This window comes from Panulirus ornatus, chromosome 43, assembly GCF_036320965.1.
Source record: "Panulirus ornatus isolate Po-2019 chromosome 43, ASM3632096v1, whole genome shotgun sequence".
Classification (NCBI taxonomy): domain Eukaryota; kingdom Metazoa; phylum Arthropoda; class Malacostraca; order Decapoda; family Palinuridae; genus Panulirus; species Panulirus ornatus.
This window is the reverse complement of record NC_092266.1, coordinates 35,435,992-35,450,688: the sequence shown is the minus strand read 5'-3', so window position 1 is coordinate 35,450,688 and position 14,697 is coordinate 35,435,992. Positions and strand designations below refer to the sequence as shown.

The window sequence follows — 14,697 nt, the reverse complement described above, 5'->3', positions numbered from 1 at the left end:
CTGCAACTGGGACTGATGGTTGGACAAAGGTTCTTGAAAGACACCACAAAAGGGACTCTTCCCAATGACCTAAAGCCTAACAATGTGGTCGTGAGGGCGGATCGCAGTCACCCAGATGTGAACATCATCGAATTGGCCTTGCATGTTTCGAGGAGGTGACCTAATGAAACTGAGGAGCGAGCCTGAGGTATTACCATGGATGGCTCTGAGGTGACAGCGCGGCCAGTCTAGCACAAGAAGTCTGATGTCTTCTCATATGCCGTCCTCTTATTGATATACTCTCAAAATAGTTTATAAGAGACGCGCTTACGCGTTGGTATTCTACATCAAGAGAGGCACCAAGATATGATCTGAAGCACGACCCCAACTGGAGGAGTTCTGAAACACTTTGAGTACGCCTTCGAGAGGCGTCGGGCAGCCATCATTGGCACGGGAGGTCAGATCCCCAGAATGTGCATCGCCAGGATACACCCCCTGCAAGTCCAACAGCTGCCTCCAACTAACACATAACTCACTGGTACGGATTTTATAGCGACGACCCCGCATTACTGTGTATGTGCAACGGCACTGATCAGCATTGATTTCTTTTATATATAGACAGAAAGGATGTGTGCTTTTCTTCGCATCTTTTTTTTTAAATTTTAAGTTAAAAAAAATTCATCTACAAAATTAAGATTTAATATGTATTAAATATTCTCATTTCTCTAATCTATTTTCTATTTCTTTTAATAACGACCAATATATATATTTATATATATATATATACCTATATATATATATATATATATATTTATATATATATATTATATATATATATATTATATATATATTATAAATATTTATATATATATATTATATCATATGTATATATATATTGTATATTTATACTTATGGGTTTTCAGAAAAAGAGGGATGTGAATGTTGGCGGTTGAAGAGGATGAGAGGCTAAGTGAGCTTGGGAAGGAGACTGTGTGGGGAAAGTACCAGGAGAGGGGACTGTGTACAGAATGGAAAAGTTGCGCAAATGGAAGTAAGGGGAGGAATGAGTGGGGGAGGAATGGATGTATTTAGGGAATCAGTGATGGATTGCGCAAAGATGCTGGTGGCTGAGAGGTTGGGAGGTGGGTTGTTTAGAAAGGGTTAGTGAGTGGTGGGATGAAGAAGTAAGAGTCATTAGTGAAGAGTAAGAGAGGGGCATTTGGACGTTGGATGCAGGGAAAAAATGCAATTGAGTGTGAGAAGGTATAAGCAAGAGAAGGATGGTTCAAGAGAAAGGTGCAAGAGGTGAACAAAGGGCAAATGAGAGTTGGGGTGAGAGGACTATCAGTAGATTTTAGGAGGAATACAAAAGATGTTCTGGAAGGAGGTAAATAGGGTGCGTAAGACTAACAAACGGTTCGAGAAAAAAGAGCCCAAGCAAGTTGAGAAGCATAATAAGCCAAAGAGAGAGCGAGTACTCAGCTAAGAGATGAGCAAAAGTTATAGCTAGCAAGTAATAAAGTGAGCAAAGAGAGAGGAAGAAATTGAACAAATCAAAGGAGAGCAAAAAGCAAAAGTAAGGCAAAAGCAAGAAAAGCACATAAGCAAAGCAATTTAAAGAAGAGCCGACTAAAGCACAGGATCGAGGAGAGCAAGTTAGAAAGAAGCGAAGGTAAGAGAGATAAATATTATGCAGAGCAAAAAGAAATAGTAATTGAAGAATAAAAGCAAAGACAAGAAGACGTGCAAAAGAGATCGAAACTGAAATTAGCAAAAGAGAAGCCAAATGCTAATATATGCGAGAAAGCAAATATTTAAGCTAAGAGCCAGTAGAGCGAGAAGCAGAAGAGGGGCAGAAGCAACGGCTAAGAGCAAACGAATTTAGCAGAGAAGCATGCAATAATACAGTTACGAGAGTAAAGGCATTAATAAGAGAAGGGGGGGGGGAAAGCAAGATAGCTAGAAGTTGTGAGAAGAGGGATAGCAAAAGCGAAAGAAAGTAAAAAGCTAGACTAAAGCGAGAGCATACCTGGAGCTCAGCAAGAGAGAAAGCGAGCAGAGCGGAAAAGTAGAGCATACGCAAAGGCATAGAGATTATTAGAGAGGGATATAAGAGTACACAGCATAAAAAGAGCAAGCAAATAGAAGATAAAAGATTCAAATAAGTAAAAATAATAAAAAATCAAAAAAAGGTAAGAAAAGGGAAATATAGAAAGAAGCTAAATACATCTTACAAGAATAGCAAAGAAGAAAAGAGAGTAGCAAAGTTAGCAAATTAATTAGCTACGAGTTAGTTATGAATGAGAGCAAAGCATAAAAGCGTTAGTACCGAAAGATAGGCATAGCAAGCATTTATAGAAGAGAGAGCTAGCAAGAAAGATAGAGCACGATAAATAAGAGCAGCATTGGGAAAGGAGACTAGTGAGCAAAAGAGAAAAGCTAGACAAATAGAATAGTAGCCAAATAGTCTAGAAAAGAGAAAAGGCCAGCGAGATCAAGGAAGCCATTAAGCAATTAGCATAGATTAGATAAGCACGCAGCAAAGCAGGAGAAATAAGAAGAAAGCAAGCAATAGCAAAGAGCAAATTAAGAGGTTTGATACGAATAAAAGAAGATATGCATGTAATAGAAGGGTAGAAGCTAACAAAGCAAACAAGGAAATAAAGAGTACAGAGAGCAGAAAGAGCAAAAGAACTAGCATAGTAGGCAAAGCTAGAGCAGGCTAAGCAATGCAGTATAAAAGAGCAGCAGAAAGTATAAAGAGAGATGGCAAGCAGCCAGCAAGCCATTGAGATAGCAGTTTGCTACCGCAAAAATAGAAATAGCATAAATTATGGGAAAGAGCATAATGAAAAGAGAGTGAAAAAGCAAGATATTCAAGAGCACTTAGAGCAAAGAGCAATACATAGCAAACGGAGCAAGAAGGTCAAAGCACAGTTATAAAATGGAGAAAAAGTGACAGAGCAGCTGACTCAAGAGAAGGAGAACTGAGTGTGAGAAATGAATGAATAAGCAAAAGAGAATGAACGAGATGGGCAAAGATAAGCAAAAGATAAGAGCAATCGTAAAGCAACAGCAAAAGAATAAGCGAAGAGAAGTAGAGATTAGGCAGGCCAATAAAGAGGCAAATGGGAACTTCAGTTGAAGGGCGTAAATGGGGAGGTGAAAAACAAGTAGCGGTGATGTGAGAAGGAGATGGAATAGTATTTTGAAGGTTTGTTGAATGTGGTCTGATGACAGAGGTGTCAGATATAGGGTGTTTTGGGTCGAGGTTGGTGTGCAAAGTGAGAGGGTTAGGGAAAATGATTTGGTAACAGAGAAGGCGTAGTCAAAGCCTTTAGCGGAAGATGAAAGCGGCAAGGCAGCAGGTTTGGATGCGTATTGCTGTGGGAATTTATTAAGAAAGGGGGGTGACTGTAATGTTGACTGTTTGGTTAGGTTATTTAAACGTATTGTATGACTCATGGTGAGGTGCCATGAGGAATTGCGGATGTGCATAGTGCATTGTAAACGGCAAAGGGGTTAAGAGTGAGTGCTCAAATTACATGAGGTATAAGTTTGTTGAGTATTCTGGTAAATTTATATGGGGGGTATTGATTGGAGGGTGTGCAAGGCAGGTACAGAGCCTCAGATGGGGAAGAGCAGTGCGGTTTCAGACGTGGTAGAGGATGTGTGGATCAGGTGTTTGCTATGAAGAAATGTAATGTGAGTAATGACTTAGAAAGCAAATGGATTTGTAATGTAGCATTTATGGATTGGAGAAGCATTGATAGAGTTGATAGAGATGCTCTTGTGGGTTAGGATATTAAAAAATATATGGTGTGGGAGGGCAAGTTGTTAGAAGTCAGTGAAAGTTTTTATCGAGGATGTAAGGCATGTGTACGTTGTAGGAAGAGAGGAAAGTGATGGGGTTCTCAGTGATGAAGTTGGCGGCAGGGTGTGTGATGTCTCCATGGTGTTTAATTTTGTTTATGGATGGGGTTGTAAGGGATGGTAATGCAAGAGTCCTGGAAGAGGGGCAAGTATGAGTCTGTTGGGGACTGAGAGAGCTTTGGGAGTGATGTCAGTTGTTGTACTGTCGTGTTGATACAGCGCTGGTGGCTGATTCATGTGAGGAAATGCAGAAGCCTGGGTGACTGAGTTTAGGTAGAAGTGTGGTGTGGAGAGAAAGTTGAGAGTAAATGTGAATCAGAGCAAGGTTCTTAGGTAAGTAGGGGTGAGGGTAAGTCAATTGGGAGGTGGTTTTGATGGAGAAAAACTGGAGGAAGTGAAGTGTTTTTAGATATCTGGGAGTGCTCTGTCAGCGGATGGAACCATGGAGCGGAGTGCTCATAGGGTGGGGGAGGGGGCCGAAAATTTTGGGCGGTGCCTTGAAAAAATGTCGTCTTGTGTGGGAAGTCGAGACATTAACTCGGAAAGCAAAAATGGTTATGTTGAGGGAAGCAGTGGTTCCAACAATTTTCATGGTGCGAGGCGATTGGGCTATGGATAGAGATGTGCGAGAGGCTGGATGTGTGGAAATGAGATGTTTGAGGAACAATGTGTGGTTTGTGACGGTGGTTTGATCGAGTAAGTAAACGTAAGGGTAAGAGAGTGTGTGGAAATTAAAAAGAAGCAGTGGTTGGAGAGAGCAGAAGAGTATATATATATATATATATATATATATATATATATATATATATATATATATATATATATATAATATATATATATATATATATTATAAAAAGGATGTGAATTTTCTTTGGCATTTTTTGATATTAAGTTAAAAAAGAATAATCACAAATACTAATATTTGTATACTATCTATTATCTTAAGTATTTCTATTTTACATTTCATCTATTATTTCCTTTTATAACGATAAATAACTTACTTTAAAAAGGACATCTCTCAAGGCTTGGAATGAAAGAAGTTATACTAACTTTACGTATCTCTCTACCTCACACAACATGTAGGATCTCTCTACCTCACACAACATGTAGGATCTCTCTACCTCACACACCATGTAGGATCTCTCTACCTCACACACCATGTAGGATCTCTCTACCTCACACACCATGTAGGATCTCTCTACCTCACACATCATGTAGGATCTCTCTACCTCACACACCATGTAGGATCTCTCTACTTCACACACCATGTAGGATCTCTCTACCTCACACACCATGTAGGATCTCTCTACCTCACACACCATGTAGGATCTCTCTACCTCACACACCATGTAGGATCTCTCTACCTCACACACCATGTAGGATCTCTCTACCTCACACACCATGTAGGATCTCTCTACCTCACACACCATGTAGAATCTCTCTACCTCACACACCATGTAGGATCTCTCTACCTCACACACCATGTAGGATCTCTCTACCTCACACACCATGTAGGATCTCTCTACCTCACACAACATGTAGGATCTCTCTACCTCACACACCATGTAGGATCTCTCTACCTCACACACCATGTAGGATCTCTCTACCTCACACAACATGTATGATCTCTCTACCTCACACACCATGTAGGATCTCTCTACCTCACACACCATGTAGGATCTCTCTACCTCACACACCATGTAGGATCTCTCTACCTCACACACCATATATGATCTCTTTACCTCACACACCATGTAGGATCTCTCTACCTCACACAACATGTAGGATCTCTCTACCTCACACACCATGTAGGATCTCTCTACCTCACACACCATGTAGGATATCTCTACCTCACACACCATGTAGGCTCTCTACCTCACACACCATGTAGGATCTCTCTACCTCACACAACATGTAGGATCTCTCTACCTCACACACCATGTAGGATCTCTCTACCTCACACACCATGTAGGATCTCTCTACCTCACACACCATGTAGGATCTCTCTACCTCACACACCATGTAGGATCTCTCTACCTCACACAACATGTATGATCTCTCTACCTCACACACCATGTAGGATCTCTCTACCTCACACACCATGTAGGATCTCTCTACCTCACACACCATGTAGGATCTCTCTACCTCACACACCATGTAGGATCTCTCTACCTCACACAACATGTAGGATCTCTCTACCTCACACAACATATAGGATCTCTCTACCTCACACACCATGTAGGATCTCTCTACCTCACACACCATGTAGGATCTCTCTAACTCACACACCATGTAGGATCTCTCTACCTCACACACCATGTAGGATCTCTCTACCTCACACACCATGTAGGATCTCTCTACCTCACACAACATGTAGGATCTCTCTACCTCACACACCATGTAGGATCTCTCTACCTCACACACCATGTAGGATCTCTCTACCTCACACAACATATAGGATCTCTCTACCTCACACACCATGTAGGATCTCTCTACCTCACACACCATGTAGGATCTCTCTACCTCACACACCATGTAGGATCTCTCTACCTCACACACCATGTAGGATCTCTCTACCTCACACACCATGTAGGATCTCTCTACCTCACACACCATGTAGGATCTCTCTACCTCACACACCATGTAGGATCTCTCTACCTCACGCAACATGTAGGATCTCTCTACCTCGCACACCATGTAGGATCTCTCTACCTCACACACCATGTAGGATCTCTCTACCTCACACAACATGTAGGATCTCTCTACCTCACACACCATGTAGGATCTCTCTACCTCACACAACATGTAGGATCTCTCTACCTCACACACCATGTAGGATCTCTCTACCTCACACACCATGTAGGATCTCTCTACCTCACACACCATGTAGGATCTCTCATTAATCAAATACCTATACAGAATTTTTATGTTACGTAAAAGATATTTCTTGATAGTAGTAAACACAAGAAATGGTGACGAAAGAAAAGGGATGTAGAGGTAAATATTTTGTTAAAAAATGAATTGCTCCTGCCTTAAACTAGCTCCTTGCAATGGATTTTGTTTTAGATATCCACAGTAAGATATATTGTGTGATTAATCACTATAAATGTTTATGTTTAACAGATCTTTTATTTCTGATAGTATTTCACTGATTCAGGTTTAAGAACCTTGGTTCTGAACAACCATTATAATGCAACACAATACATATTTATCATAAATAAATCATTTATCACAATAACCATTATGTTTGTACCAGATTCTTTAAGTCCTCAATCACGTTTGTTAATATATAAGGAATTTCTCCGCCACATTTCAATACATAACATATATCTACACGTGTGGAAATATATGTATATGTTTTTATAAATTTTTCTTTGGCTTTTATAATCAAGGTGTAAGATATCCGTCTGAAGAAAATACTAGATAATATTATAGGTTATGTGTGTGTGTGTGTGTGTGTGTGTGTGTGTGTGTGTGTGTGTGAGCGCACATAGGAGTAAAAACATATTTTACACTTACAAGGATAAGAGACGGGGCAACACGAGTGTACAAATCCTTCCTCAAAAGACTCACGTGATAATGATTAAAGTAGTCCACACACACACACACACACACACACACACACACACACACACACACACACACACACACACACACAGAGTGGCGCCTTCAATTTTTGATGTAGACTGATTTCCTATCTTAGTTTCGTCTACGGAATTCTACATCTTCAGTTCAGCACAACATTGTGGTAATGAAGGGAAAGTCACCACATTTACAAGCCGAGTGCACGTAGCTTATCCCACCTCGTTAGAGAGATAACTTACCTGTATTTGAATTAATGAACGGGAACAGAGAAGACAAAATTTTAATACACATTTATTATGCAACTATATAATTTATATTATATACATTACCACATTTCCTGCACTTTCCATCACAAATTTGCTGAGGTCATAACCTTGTAGTTACCATTACCTTACAACCTTAAGGATGGTGGTCTACAACACCTCTAGATTGATGGAGAAAACCCATAGTTTCGTTTTACTATTAAGACCACAGAAATACGGTAATTCCACTTCACTACCACTAACTACTAGTTATTTTACTTGTTGATTTTCACGGCTAAGATTTTCATCCTCTGAGCGAAGCCATACAATAATCGTCCTTATCTACTCTGAGCATTGGATAGCCTCCTGATGATCAAGATTGCTGTTTTGGTTGTCCGTTTCCCTTGTTACTGGTGCGTCTCACTGCACACCTTACATGAGTGCCTTCCACAGTATTAGGGACAGCTGCTGGGCCTCACTGTAGCTACTTCTGGGACGGTTGCCAATCTTCCTCGTATTCCCTCATGACCACAGCGCCAAACCGACTCCCGCCTTCAGGCCGAAACGCACAAACATTTCGGACAAAATTGAGACAACCACTTTCGCGTCAGTTTTGACACCAAGTGAATTTATACGACAATTACGCTCAAGATGCTTGGTTTTTCGTTCATGGATTGAACAGAAGCAACCAACGATGGTTGCTACTGCCCAATCCATGAAGTCCCCCCCACCACGGAAAGGTAACCAAGCTTCGGGGGGGATGGGTGTTTACCCTGACGCCAACGGAGAAACTCAATATTAGTGCAGAGATCTTTTCCTCGGTAAAGAAAGTGTAGCCGGACTCCGCCCTCATGAGGTTACTGCACGACAGCAAAGATCACCCTTTGGTAGGCTGTGCTATAGGCAGCACAGCTCCGTCAAAGATCTCACTCCATAAGTGAACTTATATAGATTCCTTTTTTAACATTTTGTCTTGTCTATAAGGAACTCATCAGTTCTTCTCCAGTGAAAGCAAAAAATCATCGAGAAATTCATTTGCTTCCTTAATATCAGGATCTTGTGGCTCTGTGTGGGGGACGGGGCTGGTGGGCTGTGTGTCTGGCTGTGTCTGGGGAGCGGGGCTGGTGGTCTCTGTGACTGGTTGTGTCTGGGGAGCGGGGCTGGTGGTCTCTGTGACTTGCTGTGTCTGGGAAGCGGGGCTGGTGATCTCTGTGACTGGCTGTGTCTGGGAAGCAGGGCTGGTGGTCTCTGTGGCTGGCTGTGTCTGGAGATCAGGGGAAGTCTTGGGTATAAATTTCAATATACTGTGAGCGATATCGTCTCTCAACCGATTCCTCTCGATCTTCTCTTGCACGGCCTTCATGATGCGTTTGGGCGGCTTTCTCCATTTTCTTTGCATTTCAGTTGGTGATCCTGCGCCATCGAGCCACATGATACCAGAATAGTATCGTTCCTGTTTCCCAACGGGTCCAATCTTGGTGTCACACATGATGCCGAGTGAACCCAAATGGCGGCCGATGTTTACGTTGGAAGCCACGGGCTCGTTATGTATCTTGCAGTAACTTTCATACCGTTGCTGCAGCTCTTTCCTGCTGATAAGGTACCGCTTCATAGTAATAGTCTTTCCCTTCATTTGAACGAAGGTATTCATGAAACTAACAAAGGAAGCCTTTCCTTTGTAATCCCGTTTGTAGTAACAGAAGGCCATTGAAGACGTGGATTGGGTCAGGCGAAGTAACACAGACTAACAAGATAGTCCTCTAATCAGTGGTTCTGTATCAGCACTGAACTCGAAATACGTCAGAACGACAATTTCAACCCAGGGCTGGAGGGCCAATTGATGATATTCTCACGTCTTGCTCAACCAAGTAACCTCGGTTAGACCTTGTTTATATTCAAATATAGTAAAGTTAATATAGTGAAGCTTGATGATTCTATTCATATGTAAGTTGCAATGCAGTTTGTATATATATATATATATATATATATATATATATATATATATATATATATATATATATATATATATATATATATATATATATATATATTTTCAATAATGGATGGAACTTGGCTCCTAAGGTGATTTTGTTGTTGGAGTGGGACCTCCAGCCATTCTGTCCACCTTTTCCCTTTCTAGACATGTGGTGGTGCATTGGGTAGTGTGGCAACCTTCGTCTTCATCTTTTTGGGTGCAGGCTTGCAAACCTCGTGGAGTAGTTGTGGGGTTTGCTTCTTTGCTGCACCCGACATAGCCATCTGGGCGTAGCTATCTACCCGGGCTGGTGGGTCAGCCAGCATAGCTACACGCTCACTCGATACCTGGGCTGGTGGACGAGCAGCCTTCCTTTCTTCCATGGCTACAGTCTGCCTAACGACCTGGGGTTGTGGAGCAGCCATCCTTACTACCACCCAGGTTGGTTGGGCAGCCTTCTTTCGTTTCTTTGCTACACCCTTCTGGTTGGGCTGGTAGGGCAACCTTCTTTTTCCTCTTCTTCGATACAACCTGCCAACCGAATTCGTCTGCTGGTGGGTCCGTTTCTTTCATGGATACAACCTCTGTAGCCACTTGGGCTGGCCGGTCAACCTTCGGTTGTAGGTAAAAGTATATATATAGAATAATGTGGTTATCATCAGCAGCCAGAGGCCATTCCTCCCTCCTTGCCTGGAGAGTTCTTGATTTTCTGGAAAGTTCTACGAGATTCTGGTAAGATAAATACCATTGAGAGGACGTTGTTAGGGGACAGTCAGGTTCAGTTTAGAGTTGGTTGTGGGATGGTCCTTTTACTGTGTCGTATCAGCAGATGGGTATTTCTTTTCCTGATTTTCGTTAAAGTTTCTATTTTCTAGAGGCATAATGTAGAACACTATTTTCCCTGAGTTTATCAGTTTTGTTGTTATAATTTCATTATCATCATCAGTCTTATTATTGTTGACTTTCAGATATTTAATGTTATCTTCGTGTTTCCCGTGGAATCGTCTGACATCTTGGTACAAGACTTTCTGGTCACAATATTTCTGCACTGGGGAGTTGATCGTATTCTTTTATTGCAGGTTTTGTTATCATCTTGCTTTACATTAAGGTCTACTGGAGATTTTCCCAATGCTGGTTGAACATATGTCCAGCAACAGGAGATGGCGTAAGATACAGTATTGATGAAACTTATCAATCTATATACCTATCTAGGTATCGCTCTATCAATCTATCAATCAAACTATCTATCTATCTATCTATCTATCTTTATCTGGAAGTCACCAATAATAAAATCATTGATATATGAAGTATAACAATATCCTCTCAATGGCAATTATCTCACCAGAATCTTCTAGAACCTTCCAGAAAACTATGAACTCTGCAGGCAAGGAGGAAGGAATGGTCTCCGGCTATTGATAAAACCATGTTATTCCATATATATGTTTATATATACATATTTATGTATATATATGAATGTATATATAACGTACAGAATAATGCAGCCATCATCAGTATCGAAGAAAACTGAAAAGATGAGGTCCCACCGAGATTCGAACTCGGATTGCTGGATCCAAAGTCCAGAGTGCTAACCCTTACACCATGGGACCTGATAAGAAAAGATGTGATTTCATCTAAATGTTTTACATATAATCAACCAGAGGCCATTCCTCCCTCCCTGCCTGCAGGGTTCAAGGTTTTCTAGAAGGTTCTCGAAGATTCTGGTAAGATCATTACCTTTGAGAGGTCGTCGTTAGATGACAGTCAGGTTCACTCTATGGTTGGTGTTTGTAGTTGGTTGTCCGAGGATGTTGTTATACTTGATCAATTTTGTAATTGTTGACTTTCAGGTAGGAAGTACTCATTTACGATGCATCCTTGTACTCACAACAACCTTATGAGTCACTTCAAGATTTATCTTCACTACAACTTTATCTTCACTACACTATTAAGGTTGAAGTCAATGGTCACAATCACTACAATCTCAACACGACTGGTCTTATACCTAACCCATATTATCACTACATCCATGTACATGTATTTCTTGCAGAATAACGCAGATATCAATGATTTCTGTGACAATTGACATATACAGCCTTACGTATCTATCAATCTATCTAAAATCTGTTTTTTACCTATCTATCTACCGATCTATCTATCTTTCTAAATCAGAAAGTCAACAATAATATCATTAATGATACGTATAACTACGTCCTCTCAATGGCAGTTCCTACCCAGAATCTTCGAGAACCTTCTAGAAAACCTTGAACCCTGCAGGCAGGGAGGGAGGAATGGCCTCTGGTTGATTATATGTAAAACATTTAGATGAAATCACATCTTTTCTTATCAGGTCCCATGGTGTAAGGGTTAGCACTCTGGACTCTAAATCCAGCAATCCGAGTTCGAATCTCGGTGGGACCTCATCTTTTCAGTTTTCTTAGAAACTGATGATGGAACTGACCCATATAGTTGACCTTCGATGGACATATATTTCTTACGGCCCACCATTTTATTTAAGTATGAAGATCTCACTGCAGAGAGGAAACATGTGATATTCAAAATCAAAAGCCGCAATTGCCCTCATGGTAATGGTCGACATGTTTGCAGACAGATGACACAGACATGTGAGAAGTTAGACAAATATGGACGTTCCTGGTTGCTGTATAGCCTAGGTTTATTATCACTTGTAATGAAAGAGAAATGTTGCACATTATTCTACACCTTTTTATTTAGGCTAGGCTAGGCTAGGATGACTAGGGTCCATAACGTAACAGAGCTGGGAAATGCATCATATCGGATCTGTATTTGTGCAAAATGGCGCAAGTTTGTGGAAGTGATTTACGCAATGCCGGGGAGAATCCACCTCTACCAGAAATAATGTCTCAGACCATGCAATATCTGCTGTTGGACGAGCAGGGGACATTAGACCAATATATTCCTGTAGTTTACTGCTCTTCCCAAACACGCAGCAAGACATTCGTAAAAGCGTTAAACTGAACTTTTCCATCGGTTTTCATATCTTTAATTACTTACACCAGTTCCAACATGGAAAAAATCATTTGAAAAATCAGAAATTATTTGCCTATAAAAAGCATTTTGATCGATCGTACCAAATATTCAATTATTTATGTTCCCGACAAAATATTCAGTCACTCCTATATCCAACATTTTTCCTGCTGGCTGGTGCCGTTAAAGTCATATGGTAATTTACCGCAATTATATTATAGATATATTCATCTATATGGAATGGCTCAGCGTGAAGAAACATATATATTTTCACTAAATCCTCCTCTTCACTACACTCCCATCTTCACTACATAGTTCTAACACAACATCTTGACTACACCATTGTATGACCACATTATCATATCATTGTGTTCTTATCTTCACCACAGCCTCGACAAAATTGATGTTTTCTTTACACATCAGGGTAGATGGCCATCTTTATGATGACAGAGAACACACATAACATATTAAACCACTTATCTTTAGTCAATTTAATCTAATTTCTGCTGATAAAAACGAATTATAATGACAATCCTTGTGTTCTGTGACACGACATTGTACGGGTGAAGGAACTGTTGTCAGGCACATGTATCAAACTATTGAGAAATAAACTTAACTGTATTAAAGTATTAACTTCACTATATTAGACTTCTCTATATTAAGCTATGCTAGGATATGATCAGTTCCCAGGTTATATAAGGGCGGGAGCTGGGCCGAGAGCATCATTTGAGCTGTGACCTCTGTCGAGTGAACATCTCTGCTCCGCCTTGCAAGCTCCCTCAACCTTTCCTCGAACACTTCAATATAATAATGTTCACCAAGGGGGTAGGACGATCCTCCTTTGTCCAGGAGATGGAATTTGAATATGTCCATGTATTTGACATGGGCTATGGCTGTGTGGACATGGAAGTGGAATACCCAGACGTGGAAATGATGGATGGAGTGGAACTTGGCTGTGTGGATATGGAGGTGGAATACCCAGACGTTGAAGAGATGGATGGAGTGGAATTGGTGGAATACCCGGACGTGGAAGTCATGGATGGAGTGGAATTTGGCTGTGTGGATATGGAGGTGGAATACCCAGAAGTGGAATTGGAGGAAATGGAATATGGGTGAAGCTGGTATGAACGCCATATGCATTTGGTGAAGGTTGACCTCGTAATGTTTTGACGTAAAATAGGTCAACCACTGTGACCATGTGGCGGGGAGGGCCACATCCACCAACCACGAAGCGAGCCCCACCACGGAGAAGTATCCTGGCTGCATCCACGTACGAGAACCACCGCGGGATTGCCGTCATCCAGTACTCCTGCTATGCCTCCTACAAGAAGGCACTTCTTGCCGACGTGACACCACTTTCCGTCAACGGTCGCTGTGCAAAAGTGAAACCTCACCGTCCCACTGATGCTGACCAAGTGACCTCGCCCACTCAAGTGGCACTGCAGTCCACACTCCCTACCAGACCCACCATCTATGAGGAAATGCAGCCCACCCCACTTGTCAGGCCCACCTTCAGGGAGACATGGCAGGTCTCAAGACCTGTCAGGCCCACCATTCAAGACCGACTTGGTCCCCCAACACACGTCAGGCCCACCATTCAAGACCGACTTGGTCCCCCAACACATGTCAGGCCCAGCGTTCTAGACCGACTGGGACCAATAACACATGACATGTCTTACGTTACAGACCGACTGCACTCCGCACCACGTACGGGCGTTAAAAGGCGTGTCCAGATGACACACGTTCCCCGTGCCAAAAGATTCAGTTGGTGAGGAACCTGAGTCCTTTCTTCCTGCTGGTGCTGTAGGAGAACACGGCCCTATAGTGGACACTGGAGGTGTGTTTGTGTTTGTGTTTGGGTTATCACTAAGGAACCAACACCAAGACAACTTTAGTTTCGCCCCGACAAGGATTACGTTAATCTGGCGGAAGTCTGGCTTTCTCCCAGTAGTGGATGGCAAATAATATCTACATAGGGACGTTGAAAAACAAAGAAAAAAAATGGGAACATTATCTCGCCCAAAAAAAAATACATAAATT

The 14,697-nt window shown here is 41.5% G+C and overlaps 1 non-coding gene across 1 annotated transcript; it reads right to left on the bottom strand.

Moving 5' to 3' along the window:
- Positions 1-11,189: 11,189 nt before the first annotated feature.
- TRNAQ-UUG (transfer RNA glutamine (anticodon UUG)) lies at positions 11,190-11,261 on the bottom strand. The gene has a single exon. It is a non-coding gene; the product is annotated as a tRNA-Gln (tRNA).
- Positions 11,262-14,697: the final 3,436 nt, after the last annotated feature.